The sequence below is a fragment of the Astatotilapia calliptera genome, chromosome 7, assembly GCF_964374335.1.
Source record: "Astatotilapia calliptera chromosome 7, fAstCal68.1, whole genome shotgun sequence".
NCBI classification, from domain to species: domain Eukaryota; kingdom Metazoa; phylum Chordata; class Actinopteri; order Cichliformes; family Cichlidae; genus Astatotilapia; species Astatotilapia calliptera.
The window spans coordinates 51,000,036-51,015,934 of NC_137428.1; the positions used below are offsets into that span (position 1 = coordinate 51,000,036).

Below are 15,899 nucleotides of genomic sequence, written 5' to 3' on the forward strand. Positions count from 1 at the left end.
CAGTGAAAATGAGCACATATAGAGAGAGAAATAAGCTAAAGTTGCTCAGTCTGAATATAAGAGTCCAAAACTATACTACTTCTGCTTACACAAACTTTACAGGTATTGCAGGTCGCTCACTGCATGCAACAAGGCATGCAAGTGCTCCAGCAGGAAATGCACTGCAGCTACATATACATCACCTAAAATATCAACAGAGCAATTAAAAAACAACAACAAAATAATAAAAAAGCAAAAAAATATTTTTGACTTCCCATAAAACAACCAGCTGTAATAACTTGCTGAGCAGCACAGTAAACTGATTCAGGATCGCCATGCATGCAGACTTGTGGGGATATTAGGGACAGCAGCAGCGGATGAAACAGATGAAAAGCTTTCTTTGGGATGTGTATAATCCTGTCCTCACCAAAGCCGTCAGACCACTACGTAGATTATAACCCGGCGGATCATCACTTCTTTCTCTCTCTCTCTCTCCCCCCCCCCCCCGGGCTATCTGTATTTAACGAAGCGCAGCGGTGACATAGATATTTCTTAAGTTTCCCTCAGAAGCAAAAGCAGTACCAAGCAGCTGCAGCAGGCTGGACTAAACACCTTAAAAGAAAGGCTGTTTCTCGGTTCCCCTCCTCTCGCCTGTTGCGCTGTGGACAGTCGCAGCACATGGTGCGTTGTTGTGGTGAGTCGAAACTTTTCTTTGTTCTGCAGCACGATTGGAAATAGACCCAGAAATGATTTCACCTTTTATATCAACAGGAGCTAAAACGGAGGGCGAAAAAAGTGATATTGTAATATTTATAGCGTGGCTTGTATATTAGCGCCATGATTAAGGTGGCTTTTATGGTGTCAGCACTCCTGTGTAGCGCTGATAACTGGTTTGTGTTATATTTAGTGGCGTGTTTTATTTTTGCTGTGGGTTACGTGGGATTTATTTATTTATTTATTCATTAAACTGTTTTCAAGTTTGACACATATTTAAAACTAGGCTTTGAACGCTGCTGTGGTATAAAGTTTACTTCTGTTGTGGTTCTTTAAAAAAAAATTATTTCCTCTATTTGTACACAGGCGCCCATTGTTGCTAGGTGTCATGTGGTTTCAGGTTCACTGCCATGGGGAAGGGAGAAAAAACCACACACACACACACACACACACACACACACACACACACACACACACACACACACACACAAGCTTTACTTGAACTCTGATGATGATGATAAGTGAAGTTCATGCAGCACAACAGTTGTCTGGTTTCTGTGTAACAATGATGATATTAATAATAATAATAATTCTCCATATGTAGGGTTATAGTTTTGTGATTTTTGGACAATATGGAGAGGGATACAGTACTGGCAAGGGACAATATTCTAAAATGCATTTCATATAAAAGAGACAGAGATTTATACAGGATAAAACATCATTTGCGGGAGTTTAAGGAGACTACTTGGTCATAAATCAGTAAATAAATTCATGCATATCAGAATACTGTAATAATCCCTAAGGAAATTATGTTCATAACGCAGTCACTCGAAATCTAAGTATGTCACGTATGTTCACAAGGACTCACGAGGTTTAAAAAAAACACGAGTCTTGGCTTCGTCATTGTAGCTTTATCTTCATCTTGGTTTGTTTCACATCAGGTTTAGCTAGATGTTACTTGTGACCTTTGTATGAAGCTAAAAAAAAAAACAAAAGTTGTGTGATTCACCAGCAGTGGAATTAATCTAATGTCTGAATAAGGACTTGCCACTAATGCCTGACTGCTGGATTTTTACAGAAACAGCTGAAAACTAACGAAAACTAACATAGTTTATATCTTAAATGGCAAGTGCTGCTTTCTTCCTTTATTTACATTTGCAGAATGGCAACATCTGGAGCAACAATTCGAAAGACTCGGGGCTGAAATAAATTCCTGCTTTGTGTCACACCCTTGTGTAGAGACCTCATCGCCATTTTTCTGCCACTGTGTCGCTCATAGATTTGTTACTATTTTAAATCTGCCATTCGACTGATCCTGAGTGAATTTGTCTTATTAACAGCCACTTTGTTACATATTTGCCCAAATTTTGCACGAGTCAGCAATAACACAGCCGGCTTATTCTCGTTTTCAACCTTCATACCGCTGTCCAAATATGTCACAGGCGAGATGTTTATGTTTGTCCCTTAATGCTGCTGCACTCTACATTCTGAGTATCAATTTTAAGCCTGATTTGGAAAGCCAAGGTCACAAAAAATGTCATTGCAGACATGATTTAGTCTCAAAGTAAAAAACAGTGTGATAACTTTAAATCATAACAATTAGATATTTCTATTCTGTTCTGTTCATTATTGATTATTGTTTGTTTTTTTAATATCTGCTGCATAACACTAATGATGTACAAAACAGATTCATAAGTATCCTTATGAGCAGCATAATGGATTTTTCATGTAACCCAATGCTTAGATGTTTCCTTACTGCATGGTCTAATTTTGATGCATATACAACAAGTTATCAGCATGCTCCCATCATGTCTTTTTGACTCTCTTTATTGAAAAGTAGCTAATTAGCACAGAAAAGTGTCACGCCTAGTAAGCAAATATTAACAAAAGAGTTTTAGGTTCTAATCCCTGTTGTGCTGCAGCAGACTATTAGCTGCCATCCTGCAGTGGAAAGAAGGAACAGGTGAACACTGTCAGCCAGCTGAGCCAGACAGGCCAATAAACCAGCCTCAGGACACTGCTGACTGATACAAAACTTGCCTTTAGTTTTCTCTCATTTCTAAACTCTACTGCTACTGCACTGAACACTGAAGTACAGTCTAAAAAGTGCTGTTTGTCGTGCAGTCATGGTTCAAGCTGAATAAAATACAACAATATGCAGAAGTCATTTCCTCATTTCTTTGTGTTCTGTACAGCAGTTTATTGAAACATGCAAACATAGATGGAAGCAGAAAACACTGTTTGAACGTATAACCATATTTATTCTTTAACATAGTCTGAATTCTCTTAGGAAGCTTTCTTGGAATTTCTTTAAGTAGTCTAGGAGAATAGTTCTGCAGGCTTCTTGAAGGACACCCAAAGCTCTTCTTTGGATGTTGGCTGCCTTTTTGTTCCATTCTCTGTCAAGATGATCCCACACTACGTCAATATTGTCGAGATCCTGGCTCTGTGGAGTCCAGTCCATGACTGATTGGTGTGGGGGTTTTTTGTTCAGGTATGTGTGTACTGCAATGCCAACATTGTCATAGGGAAAAATTAAGTAATTTACCAACATAATTTAATCACTTTTGGACAGGATGTTTGAAATTCAGCCCCAAACCATGATACAGCCTCCACCATTTTTTACAGATTGCCATAGGTACTCATTGTTGTACCTCTCTCCTGACCTTCATACCTATATAGGCACAATTTGTATTGAAAATTTCAGATTTGGATTCATTGTTGTAAATGCATGTCTGTGGTTTAGTTATGTTTGCCTTTTCTCTCTGTTTACCTTTTGTGGAGGGATCAGCTGTCAGATTTTTTGTTCTATTTTATTACATGACTTTCACATACTGTTCACCTGCTCTACATAGTTTTTTAGACCTGCCACTTGTTCTTTTGTCCTCCACTTTCCTCACTGTTTTTAAGGACACGCTGCACACCATGCTGAGATGTTCAGCTAATAGCTCTTTGGGATTCACCTTGTTGATGTAGACATGCTATTTTCTGCCCGTTTGCAGACGTAACTAATACATTACACCAAACAAATTAAATATTGTTTAAATCACTGTTTAATTTTTAAAATTAAACATATTATTTCTTTTGACAGGTTGCCAATAACAAAATATCTAAAGATGCAATTTAAAACTGGGTCTTTGGCGTCTGTTATGTGTTCATGCAATACGGGTTCATCCTTTTAGTTGGGTGCGTTTTTATGCTTGAATTTAGGGCTGCACGATTAATCGTTAGAAAATCGCGATCTCGATTCATACTTATGTGCGATCTCATTTCCAAATGACAACGATTAAAAAAAAAAAAAAAAAAAAAAAAAAAAGACGACGACGATTGTACCGCATTTTGATCCGGGACGTAATCTGCATGAAAACAAGCGCTCACTCTTCCTGCTCAACAAATGACAAGGGCGGAGCCTTATACCACGTGATACAGAAGCTGTGCCGTGTGATGCTAAAATTAGCAGGGAAAAAACAACGGAGAGCACGTCAGGGATGACGAGAAAGTGACAGGAGAAAATCCGTCCCTGTCAACCACCCAAACATCAATAACGGGAACCTTATACAGCGCTTCCCTATACACGTCGAACTCCCGCAGGCACAAAGAAATTACGGAGGCTATCACTTATCACCTGACCAAAGATATGGCTCCCATCAACACTGTGCAAACGAGGGATTTAGGAAAATGATCAACACCCTAGACAAACGCTACACAGTGCCGTCCCGCAACTATTTTTCTATTGTTGCACCACCTGCTCTATACACGCAGTGTCGAGCAACGGTGGAGACGGAATTTCAAGCAGTACGATATTTTGTGGCAACGACAAAATGTGAGACATTTGTTGTTTTTATGTTTATTTATTGTTTTTATGTTCAGTCTCAACTGTTACGAAGTTGATGTGCAGTTAATAAGTGCAATAAATATTTATACTGGAAAAGAAAATCGTGAGAGAATCGTGATCTCAATTCTAAGCCAAAAAATCGTGATTCTCATTTTATGCAAAATCGTGCAGCCCTTGAATTAATCATAAGTCAGTATTCAGTGGCTCAGCAAACAGACAAAAAATGAAACATTTGTCTGAAAATGCTCTGGTGCAAAGACTGGACTGAAAGTGAGTGAAATAGCAGTCAATGTCCAAAGAAAAACTTTGAAAGACCTGCAGAAAGCCTGGAGAATTATTGTACAAGACAGTTTCTAAAATTGTGAGAAAGTCGAAATATAAAGAAATGAGGATGGACTCGATTTGGTTATGTAAAAAATATGTTTTTAAAGTAGCATATTTATATGCGTCTGCGTTTGAGACTTACATGTGTATTACCTAATTCCCCAGTGAGCAAAGAATCTGTAGTCATGGCTGTGCAGTCATATGTGTGTGTGCACACACGTGTGTTTGTGGGACCGAGTGTGAACACATCCGCCTCCCTCCCCCATCTCTTCCTTGTAAAGCCAACGGCAAGCACACTAAGTTCATCTAAGGACAGGGAAATGCTTTTCTTTCCAGTATGAATCATTTAGGGAAAATGAGCCTCTGGACTGAATTGCCCGAGCAATTTGGCATGTTTCTCCATTCTGCTTTATTGTCTATTTTGGCTGAACTTGCAGTTCTTCACTTCACTGCCAAAAAAACTTCATGTCCTATAGAACAGGCAAAGCCAGTTTCTGAGTAAACCACAGCCTGTAAGCAAATAAAATAAATCTCTGCAAATTACTGCCATAGTTTCCTGTTTAGCTTTGAATTCCAAGGAAAAACAGTCTGCTGTGTCCGTACTGTAAATCCAGTGTCCCCCTTACACCTTTGCGTCTTCAAAGTTGTATGGGCTAAATGTCACAAAGTTGTGTTTTATAGTGTTTTTATGTGTTTAGATTAGTACTTTTTCTCTTTTAAAAGACATTTTCTTAGCCAAATGTATCTGCTCTAATTCAGTTTGGCAAAAAGAAAAAAAAAACTGCAGTGCAGTGAAAAAGGAGTGGGAGTGGGACTGGGGTGAGCGGAGTAATTTTGCAGTAATCCAGCTACCCCTTATAATTGTGCTGCCCCCCCCCCCCCCTCCCCCCCAATGTAGGGAGCAGAGATGGAAGAGGGGAGTGGCCTGATTCGAGGCTTGGGTGAACCAGCGGTAGGCTATGGCAGCTAGGATCTCACTACCTATGTCCTCCAGCTCTAGCCTGAATTATGAAGGCCCGGGAATGGCAGCAAGCCTAATTACAATGACTGATTGCCCGTCTGTTGGCATTTCTCAGATGGTGATTGTTATGTATGTGTGTGTGTGTGTGTGTGTGTGTGTGTGTACGTGTGTGTGTGTGTGGTGTATGAGGGGAAGGAGGAGGGACATTTCTCATTGGCTTTCCTTTTCCTTTCTTTGCATGAGAACAGCTAGAGATTCAGATCTGATTGGTTGAAGAGAAAAGAGATGTTTCATGATTTGGCGAGTCAGAGCTGGTGGGAAGCCAGAGACAGGTGATGCTGCATTGTAGCCTGTTCAACCTTTGGCGCAAACTCAATAAAAAGCGGTGTGTTACACTATTCAGGACGTATAAAAATTATTGCCTGAAAACCTTTTTTAAAACAAAAAAAACCCCCAAATCTTGATGTGAAAAATGTCTTATTTGGTTTCTAATGTAAGAAATGTTTGACCTGATAACTTTTCACATTGTACCTGTGCCATTTTCCTTCATCCATATCCCTGTTTTTAAATAAAACTAAAAAAAAGAGAGACAGAAGTCTTGAATTGGCCATTTGTACGTCAGCAGAGCACTCAGAGGTGTGATGTGTGTGTTAAGTGGGAGCTAGTTTGAGTTGGTCTGCCCTGCTTTGTCCAGTGCTTTGGCTTTTATTCCTCCAGTAATGAATTGTGGAAGCCTTGGCTTCATCTCGAGTGTCTCATAGCAACTGAAAAGAGAGAGGGAAAGCTGAAAAGGCCACAGGAGATCATGTGTTCCTTTCAAAAGGGCAAGACCATCATTTGGGCATTTTTTTTATGAAGAGGCAAAATTCAACTGGACAGTTTGTCTCATCCTCATGTGACATTATGTGTTTTCTTATATTTGCTTTATTTGATCTTTTTCATATGATAATTTTGTAAATATATATTTTTGGTATTTTATGACTTTTATGAGGCTGTACATGAACATAATGGAATAGTGAATTGAACTGTATTAATAAACAGAGATAATTAGACTTGGTGTAGTGACAAAGATCATCTTGTGAAAGATGTAGAGTTGTAATTTTGCATTAATGACAGTTATATTCACCAATTATCAATGTGAAAGTTATTTTCAATTTGCTGATTTATAATTTTGTTGAATAGAAGCATCTGTTTTCTAATGTTCTTGAAGTCCACTGCAAAGTCTTAAAATATTTTCTTCACAGAGGAACTACTTAGAGTTATGAACTTACAGTATATAATTTGTTATGTAATCTAATAATGATATGAGTTTTACTGATTGAAAGTTTGTCATACTTTGATAGCAAAACCCACTTCATACAGCAGACATGTACATTTTTATTAAAGGTGACTTTTTAAATGTCTTAGAACCAAATAAATGAATGTGTAAACGTGTTGCATCAGCCGGGGTTGAAGCCTGGCCATGTTTGCCTGTGACCCAGACACTACCTGTCTGCTGCTATGGTTACAAGGACAGAGCAGGTTTAGTGGCCTGACTCCAGGGATTACTTTCCCTGGTCTTAACAATCAGGCCTGTGCCCCAGTGACTTTAAAAATGGACCAGACTGAACCCTAAAAGTTAAGGGAACTCTGCAGTGTGCCCTAGTGGCTTTTAAAAGTGTCCTAAGTGCTGTGCAAGGGATTAGACCCATGCAACCTAATTGTTTTGGTGTCAGTGATTGCCCCTTTGTGATCAGCTTTACTCGCAGTGATTGAGTTCACAACGCTCACTAGATATAGCTCATAAGTGCTTGAGTTAAACACACATTATAATGTTGTTGTTTTTTTTGTCTTTTAGAGCCATTAAGAAAAACCTTCCACGTATGTTGACATACTTTTTAAAACAGTTTACACATCAGAGCTTATCCGGAGATGGTGATGAAAGAAGCAGAAGCTCAGGAACAGTTGTATTTTTTTTTAATATACACAAGGTGAACACAATGACTTGAACATCAATAAAATAAAATAAAATGTTAATCTAAAAACTAGCATGAATTCTGGTTAGTCTGGCTGACCAGATTTGTGTTTCACTGACTGTTCATCGTTGTGTATGTTGCCTTTGATTTAGTGATAGGTAGAAAACCCCACATGTCCGCAGAACTACCACTGAAGGTCAGCGTACATTCGCCCAGGAATTTTAGTGACTTAGCAAAATCAAAGAGGCTTCTGGGGTTTTTTTAATCTAGTGACTTGCAGTCTTACAGGTGTCCACCAGATGCTGCAGGCAGCCTGCACTGTCCCTCACATGTTATCCAGCGTAGCTGTAATATCCACTTTGGAGCAAAGATTGGAACTGTTTCCATGGTATTAGGAATAAATGTTATTTAGCTGTGCATCATAGAAAATGGGTCCCATTTTAAGCTATTAAGCATCTTTGATGATGCATCTGTTACAGAAAGTACACTGAGGCCAGTGTGATTAAAGATGTGTCTTTAATTCCAGTAGTTTAATTCAAGTTTCTGGAGAGATGATGAAAGGAAATGTTTGATATAAAACATTATATGGCTATTATTAAGCGCTGTTTTGAAGTTTGATGATTTTTTTTTCTCAGCAGCCTGGCTTTTAAATTATAGCCACGCATGCTTCGAGAGCTGTAAAGGGTTTCTGCACGAGTTTTCAATATTGGTGCAGTTAAAGAATGAAAACTTCATTTTTCTGGCAGTATAGTATGCATCTTATGTAAACCCGCTTGAGTAAGAATGAAACAGGGTCGTATCACATGTTAAGCAGTGCAGCTTCACAGTTAACTTTAGGAACAAAGCCTGCCCTGCTACAAGGCATGCTGGGAAGTTTGGCTCCTGGTGAAAGTACCTGCCAGTGTCCAGAGAGTGGCTCCGAAAATCTTTGCAAGGGCTGAAAATGAAGTTTGAAAGTAGAAGTAAGAGAAGCAACAATGCAGAGTTTTCACAGCTGCAGACTCAGCCTTCTCTTAAAGGGACACGGACATGAAAGTTGGAAATGTTAAATGCACTGTGAAACGGGGCATTTTTGCAGATGGCTCATATGGTGTCGTGCCAGCATTCACAGTAACAGCAAATATCGCTTTAAATTGCTCTCCTGTAATTTGCTATGACCCTTTTTGCACTGAATTAGAAAGTAAAGTATTACAGCTTGGTTTTAGTATTAGGAAACTGAATTAATGAAGCGAAGGTTGTGTGTGTGATTGTATGTTCTTGTTATATTATATATTATACATTTTTGTTTTGCTTTATTTTATTAAAAAATGAGCTGTCAAAGACAAGCTCCAGAGCCTTAGTCAAGGACACTAAAATAAGTATCGCTTATGACTGAGTTAACAGACAAAGAGAGCTCAACCATTTTTAATTTAAAGATCCTTCTTTATGATTTTAAAGTTGTTGCTGTTTGTTAATTTATTTCAATAATGTAAACAATATTCAAAGTTCATTTAGCAAATAAAAGAGGAAAAGAAATCCTATACAAAATAAAGCTAATACATTTCAATATTGCTTCACCTGTTCTGATTCACATATCGAAAAGAAGAGGGAAGAAGTACACACTTATTTAATCCCACCCCTTTGCCATAAGTTGTCAGTCAATATTTAAGCAGTTTCCTTACTGATATAATCTGCAGTAATAGTAACAAACATATTTCTAATATAATTTATGCACCACGTCATATCATTATGTTTTTCATATTTAACTTTGCCTGCACACCAATACCTCCAGTTAATTGTCGAATAAGCACGAATACAATTTCCTAAACAAAGACATCGACTGAATTTCCACATGATCCCTTTCTTTATAACTCATGAAGATCATATCTTTGTAACTCTTTTTGAACTGCTTTATGTATGTTTATGTTTGTCATCTGTAATTCTTGTTTTGGAAATTTTGCATTTTCTTTTATTCTTAAAAGTAGAAGTTCCATCTCATACAATGTGATATTAAAATGTTGGATTTTCATGTACTTTTTTTTACCTATTTACCTCAAACATATGTACTATGAGCATGTAGTTAGGTAGATAGAATAAATTCATGTAGTATAAATATTAGAGGTGAATTGCCTGTCATTAATCGGGCATTCAATTATTAGTTTTAATTAAATTTTGCACTTGTTTGCTTTAAAATTTGCAGTTAAAGAGAAGCAGTAATGTTGATCTTTTTTTTCCCTTTTTCTTTAGTAAGTTTTGAAATTACAAAAATTGTTTGGTCATAAAAGGAGAGAGATTGTATTTGCTTCTTCTTTTTTTTTCATTGCTTCTGTAGTGACTGGAAGACAGTTCAAAAAACCAAGGATGGCTCTAGTACAATTTTGTGTTTTATGTACTGTAAGGTTTGTGAACAAGTGGGCACTCCATGTATATTTGCTCACTTTCCAGTAAAAGAGTAAAATACATATTCTTCTCTAAAAAGAGATCCCGTTGTAATCTTTCTTGCTGTTGGTATTCATGCTGGTTGTATTCCAGATCAGATCTGAACGGGCAAAGATGAATTTGAGAGATTGCAATTTGCAACCAAGAAAGAGAAACAGTGTTTTCTATTTTGCTTCTGAAGCTTCCACATGACACGAGGATGAGACGGTCTCAGTAAGCTTGCTAGTCAGAAGACAGTGAGCTTTTAGGGAGGGGAGCTAAAACTTGCTTCAGACTGTGGATGTGCTGAGAGACTTTACAGGCACTGTAGGATGTTGATCAGGAATTTATTTTAACTGATCCACTCTGATGGCGCTCAAAAATAAAACAGAGGTCCTGCAATCCTACTGTAAGGTTGTGCCTTCGCTCACAGTTGTGTTCCGTTTTTTCATGATTGCTTTTTTTTTAAATTTCATTTTAACACAGGCCTACACAATAGCACTGGCTGTCACTGCTGAATGTATTGTCTCAATCCTGGTGAGCAGTGGTGGTCAGCTTTGTTATGACGAAGCACTCAAAGCTAAGCGGTGTGGAGGTTTTTGAGCCCTCATTTCATGCTCCCCATTTTGCTTTTGCGCATTGTGCTGTTCGGGGTCCAGGCCGCGTATCCCTCCTGTCCTGGACGCCCCACTATTGTGAGAGTGAGCTCACTTGAAAATCCTTCAATCCTTTCGAGTGCAAGAAAATCATCGTTATTTGTATTGTCTGTAAGATTTAACAGGTCAGCTGAGACAGCCACGTGTTGAACACGCTACAGTTTTTCTCTTCACCATCATCTTCATCACCCTCGTCTTTGTTTCATAGTCGGGATTTCTGATTATTTTCCCAGATTTCCTGCCTCTTCTTTCACTGAAGTTTAGTAAATTAGTCATTTTAATCTGCCTTTCTGTAAAAAAAAAAAAAAAAAACAACCTCCGATCCGATGGATCCAGCAGATCATGTGCTGAGGGCAGTAAATACACTAAGAGGGCACACATTGTATTTTCCTGTTTATGAAACTCTCACATTTCATATTTCAGCTTATAATAACACACTGTTTGTTTAATCTATCATGCCTATATCCCCTTGGTTTTATCTGCTGCTGCCCATTTCCCTTTCAAACAGATAGTTATGCCTTTCTTGTGGGTGTCAGAGATAAAATGGCCAGAATATCACACAGAGGAACCGTTATGGCTGTTACAACTATACACATTTGACATTACATCAAAACAGAGTAAGGTACGGTATAAGTTAGCAACTTGGTATGTTAACACAAGGTACAATGCTTTCACATGATGATGTTAACATATCCCAAATTATCTTTTTGTTCCCACAATGTACCACGCATGTGCTACTGTATAAAATTGTTGGAGAAAGGACAGAAATAAAGGGATGACTTTCCTCGTATTTTAAAAACATAAGTGACATAACGTCAACTCATGAATTTAAGTATGAATAGAGAAGAAAGCTTGATAAACCAACGTAATGTATTGTAGTAGCTCTTGGGAATGCAGTTTTATCTTGAGAAAATGTTTCCTAGTGTTTACCTAAGTCCTTTCTGCTTTTATGTAAAAGAAAAGAAAAAAACACGCATGCATTCATATCTCTCTACCACTCCATGTTGATTAGGGCCAGAAATACCTTTGTTGGCATCTAGGGTAGCAACAGGGGATCAGATAGAGGAGAGGGGGATAAGTGCCAGGCTTTCATTCCTGGCCTTCTGGCAGCCAGAGTGCAGGCAGACAGGCTGGGCAGTTAGGCCAAAGTTAAGACAGGACTCAGACAAAAACACCTGATCACTTTAATTAGCCTGAGCCAGTGGTTCTCACACTTTTTCTGGCATGCTCCTCTTATAAACCAGAAAAGTGTACACTGCACATCCAGTTTTTGTCATCATTACCAGTAAAAAGGGTACAGTTTGTAATTTAATGGCATAATGATCAGCACAACAGCATCAGCAACGTCTTGTTTGCTTTGTTTCCCCATTAATCATAATAATTCAGCTTCTTTTCACTCCAGATTTTTTCCCTGGTCCACTGATTTCAGTATGGCAGGTTGTCAAAGTCTTTCCTGGGGAGAAGCATAGACTGTATATAAAAATGGACTGTGATGCCACCCATTGGTTCAGTGAACAGCATTTTGCCTGTTGCTGTGTTAGTATTTTGAAACCAGACATGGGAAGTAAGAGAACTTTGACTCAGAATGATGTGTAAATCACAAGGAAGGCCTACCTGAAAGCATACCTTGTTCTACTGGGTCTGATTGGCTCTAATTTGGACCCCAAAACTATTTTAGTAAGAAAATAAGGTTTATTTATACAGCGCTGTTTAGGAAAAAAATGTAAAAATGGCTTTAAATATGAAATACAGAATAATACTCGTTTGTATCTTATATTCATTTTTACTCAGCAAGAATTTCAGTGTTTGGGAAACTTAACAAGCATACTATCATGGGATAATGAACCCAATAGGTAGCTAATATTAACTCATTAGCTATCAAGCATGTTAGTTAATAAATCCCTTGACAGAAATCTTTCTTTAGGAAATTGTGCATTTCCATCTTGCTCTTCTTTTATATTCAAACAGTAGCAGCTCTCAGCACATCCATCAGCAGCTTCAGCCCAATGTGAAGAGTTTTAAGGGTCTGCCGTTGTGTGGTATCTATCTGTCCACTGGAGAAAAGAGCCGTGGGCCTCCAGGAGGATAGGAAGCTGTCTGACTTGAGTGTTGTGATGTGCTGGTCAAGGGAAGGAGGTTACTTAAAGGATATGATGTCTTCTCAGCAGACTAGATGTCAGTAGGAGTCACCTCGACTCCCAGGGGAGAGCTGCCACCAGGATACACATTTAATGCTCTTATCCAGACACTGATAGATAACAGTCAGGATGGGTTCAAAGCAGCAACATTGAGATAATAGAGATTGAGACAGATGAAGAGGCATTTATTTGAGATAGAACTAGAACTTGAACTTGGCAGTCAGTTTCATTTGGGGCTCGATGGTTCACGTGAATGATTGACCCCTCGTTATTGGGTCAAAAGTGCAACTGTAGATATGTTTGAACATTTTACCTGTTAGGAACATGTGATAGTTGGCATTAAAAAAAACTAGGTTAAGCTTTTCTAAGCCTGTAATCCGTAGTTGGTATCAGATAAGTTTTGCATGCTGTACTGTACTTGTATTAGCTCTCTGGCACTATATGTGACAAACCGTGTTTTCCATAGCCAGCAAATAGAAGCAAAAATCAGAGATTATTTGTATGTAATACTTGACCCTGGGCCACTTGTTACTCACTTGATAGACTCTCTTCGATTCCACTATTGAGTTACAAGTCTCTGTATCCTCTTAGCGAGGCTCGTGGCCCCTCCTCGCTGTGTATGAACCTGGCAGGACCGGGACCGCTCGGTCCTTCTTTTCTGTGCCCCATCCCCCACCAGACATAGTGATGGCACTCAGTGCCAGAGACACCCCTCCCTCCCCTCTCTTCCCTTCACCACCACTCCTCTCTCCTCTCCGCCCTCCCTTCCCTCTCTGCCGCAGGCAGACCCAGGCATGGGATCTCCATCTGTGCACAAAGGAGCCTCCTCTATCTGCATACGCTGCACATAAAAGGGCCTTTTGTCATGAGCTCTGCACACATGACCGTCCGCCTTTCACCCCGCTGGAAAAAAAGATCACTCTCTCCAGCAATCCAACCCCACCCCCAACACCAGACTCAACCCTGTCCCCGACCCCCACCCAGTCAGGTTTTCATCTGCGGAGAGAGAGAGAGAAAGAGTGAGACAGATCTACTCCAAACTTTGTCGAATAGAGACAACCATTAGATGGAGCTGCCTCCATCACTTCTACAAAATCCCTTTTCCTCTTTTTCATTTCCCTTTTATCATGCCTGCCTTCTCTGTTTTGTTTATTTGGTTTTTTTTTTTTTTTCAAACTTCTGGGGTCTTTGTTTGTCCTCATTGTGAGGCATGAACGTATTATAGCATCTGCCATGCTGAAATATGAATGTGCTCCCAGTTTTGCTGTCTCCCTTCCTTTCTGCAGTCTCTGACATTTAAGTGGCATTAGTGGTTGGTTGTGTGCCAGGTTATCAACCCCCCCCCCCCCATTAGAGAAGCACAGGCTCAATTGACGACAGTCCGAGAGCTGAGGCTTTTCAGTGCCTCTCATCTCCGTGCCTCCTGCCTTTTAACCTCTCAGTCCCACGCTGCTCTGGAGAGCCCGAGGTATTTGTAATGTGTAGCGATAATGGCAAAAAATTGACTGCACACGTGAGATCCAAATCAAGAGATACAAGGTAGTGTTCTCTACCTTTGGGAGACAAGTGGGCTGTACGCCATTTTGGCTACTAAAGATGACACATATTGGTGCTGAGGGATATTGAGTCAGGGTGGGGACGGAGCAAAGACATAGAGGCAGGCAAATACACAGTGTCAAGTGCACGAGTGCTGCCACAAAAAAGCGCTTTCCTCAGCGTTTCCTTTGAAACACACACGGCCCCGATGCCTTACTCCCGGCCAAACGTGTGTGGATTTTGGAAAGCCCTCGAGCTCATCTTGCTGTCGCTGCACACAGGCCTGTGGCGGAACGGAAGGATAAGATTGACTTCTCCCTCCATAGCCATGTCCTCCACATGACCCTCTGCCTTACTAAGTTGGTGTGAGAGGTCAGAGGCTGTCACACCATCGAATACGTGCTGTCAACACCTTTAGCTTGATGATGATTATGCTGATGGGTGGACCAGAACATGTTACACCCCATCAGTGTCAGCACAGTTTACCATAAAGAGAGCACAGATTTTACACAGAGGGTCCCTGAATCACAGACTAGCATTGAAATAATTTTGCACAAGTGTTTACCCTCCTAAGTGTCTGCGGTCATAATCACGAGGAACAGAGTTGCTTGTTCCCACAAAAGTATTATATAACGAGGCATAATGATTATAATGATGATAACGAGAGTAATAAAAATAAACATTGTTTTTATCACACGCTTGACATGAAATTGAAAAAACACACAATGCGTGACACTTGTAGTCAAAATAGACAAAATAAATGTAGTGTATACTTTAAATGCTCTCTGTGCTTTTGATACAAGCCTCTGCATGAAACTAATAAACCAACTAGTTGTCAGCACACAGGATTACATGAAAAATCTATTTAAGGGAAAGTTATGAAGACAAACGTTTTACACACATGTGTACATGCAATCAAATGAGCAGACTGAAATGACTTTTCACAGTAGTAAGTGGACATTTACTTTTATTGCTGGCATGTGGTCTGGTTTGCCGGAACAGTGATTTATGTCTCAAACACATATTACTTTGCTCTATGTAAAAAATAAATATTAATAATATTTTGCACCAATCACTGAATTTGCATAAATAGCCCACAGAGTATAACATCTGTTTATGCAACTGTCCTATAAATCACTGCTTTTCTCCCACATAGATAAAAGCCATTCAGTGCAGTTTTACTCATCAGTAACCCAAGTGTGATTTCTCTAATCAGTGATTTTTTTTTGTCCTTTTTTTAATCCATGACATCAATATCAGCTGTTTCCCCTTTTTCAAGGTTGCCAAACAACAGATATCAAAGTGGTAAATATCTAGAATATTTCAAATATTTACTTTTTGTGCTCGAGTAACTCTGTTTTTGTCACTAAGCTTACTTTACTGTAGTAATCATAAGGAGGAAAG

General features: G+C 39.2%; 1 protein-coding gene across 5 annotated transcripts in view; it reads left to right on the top strand.

The window, feature by feature from the left end:
• The first annotated feature begins 354 nt into the window (after positions 1-354).
• The window catches only part of pparab (peroxisome proliferator-activated receptor alpha b), an 85,777-nt gene continuing 70,232 nt past the window's right edge, over positions 355-15,899 (top strand). For all 5 annotated transcript variants that reach the window (XM_080303798.1, XM_080303799.1, XM_080303801.1 and 2 more), the window contains exon 1: positions 355-673. The gene's annotated coding sequence lies outside the window, so the exon portion shown is untranslated. The remainder of the gene's footprint in view (positions 674-15,899) is intronic.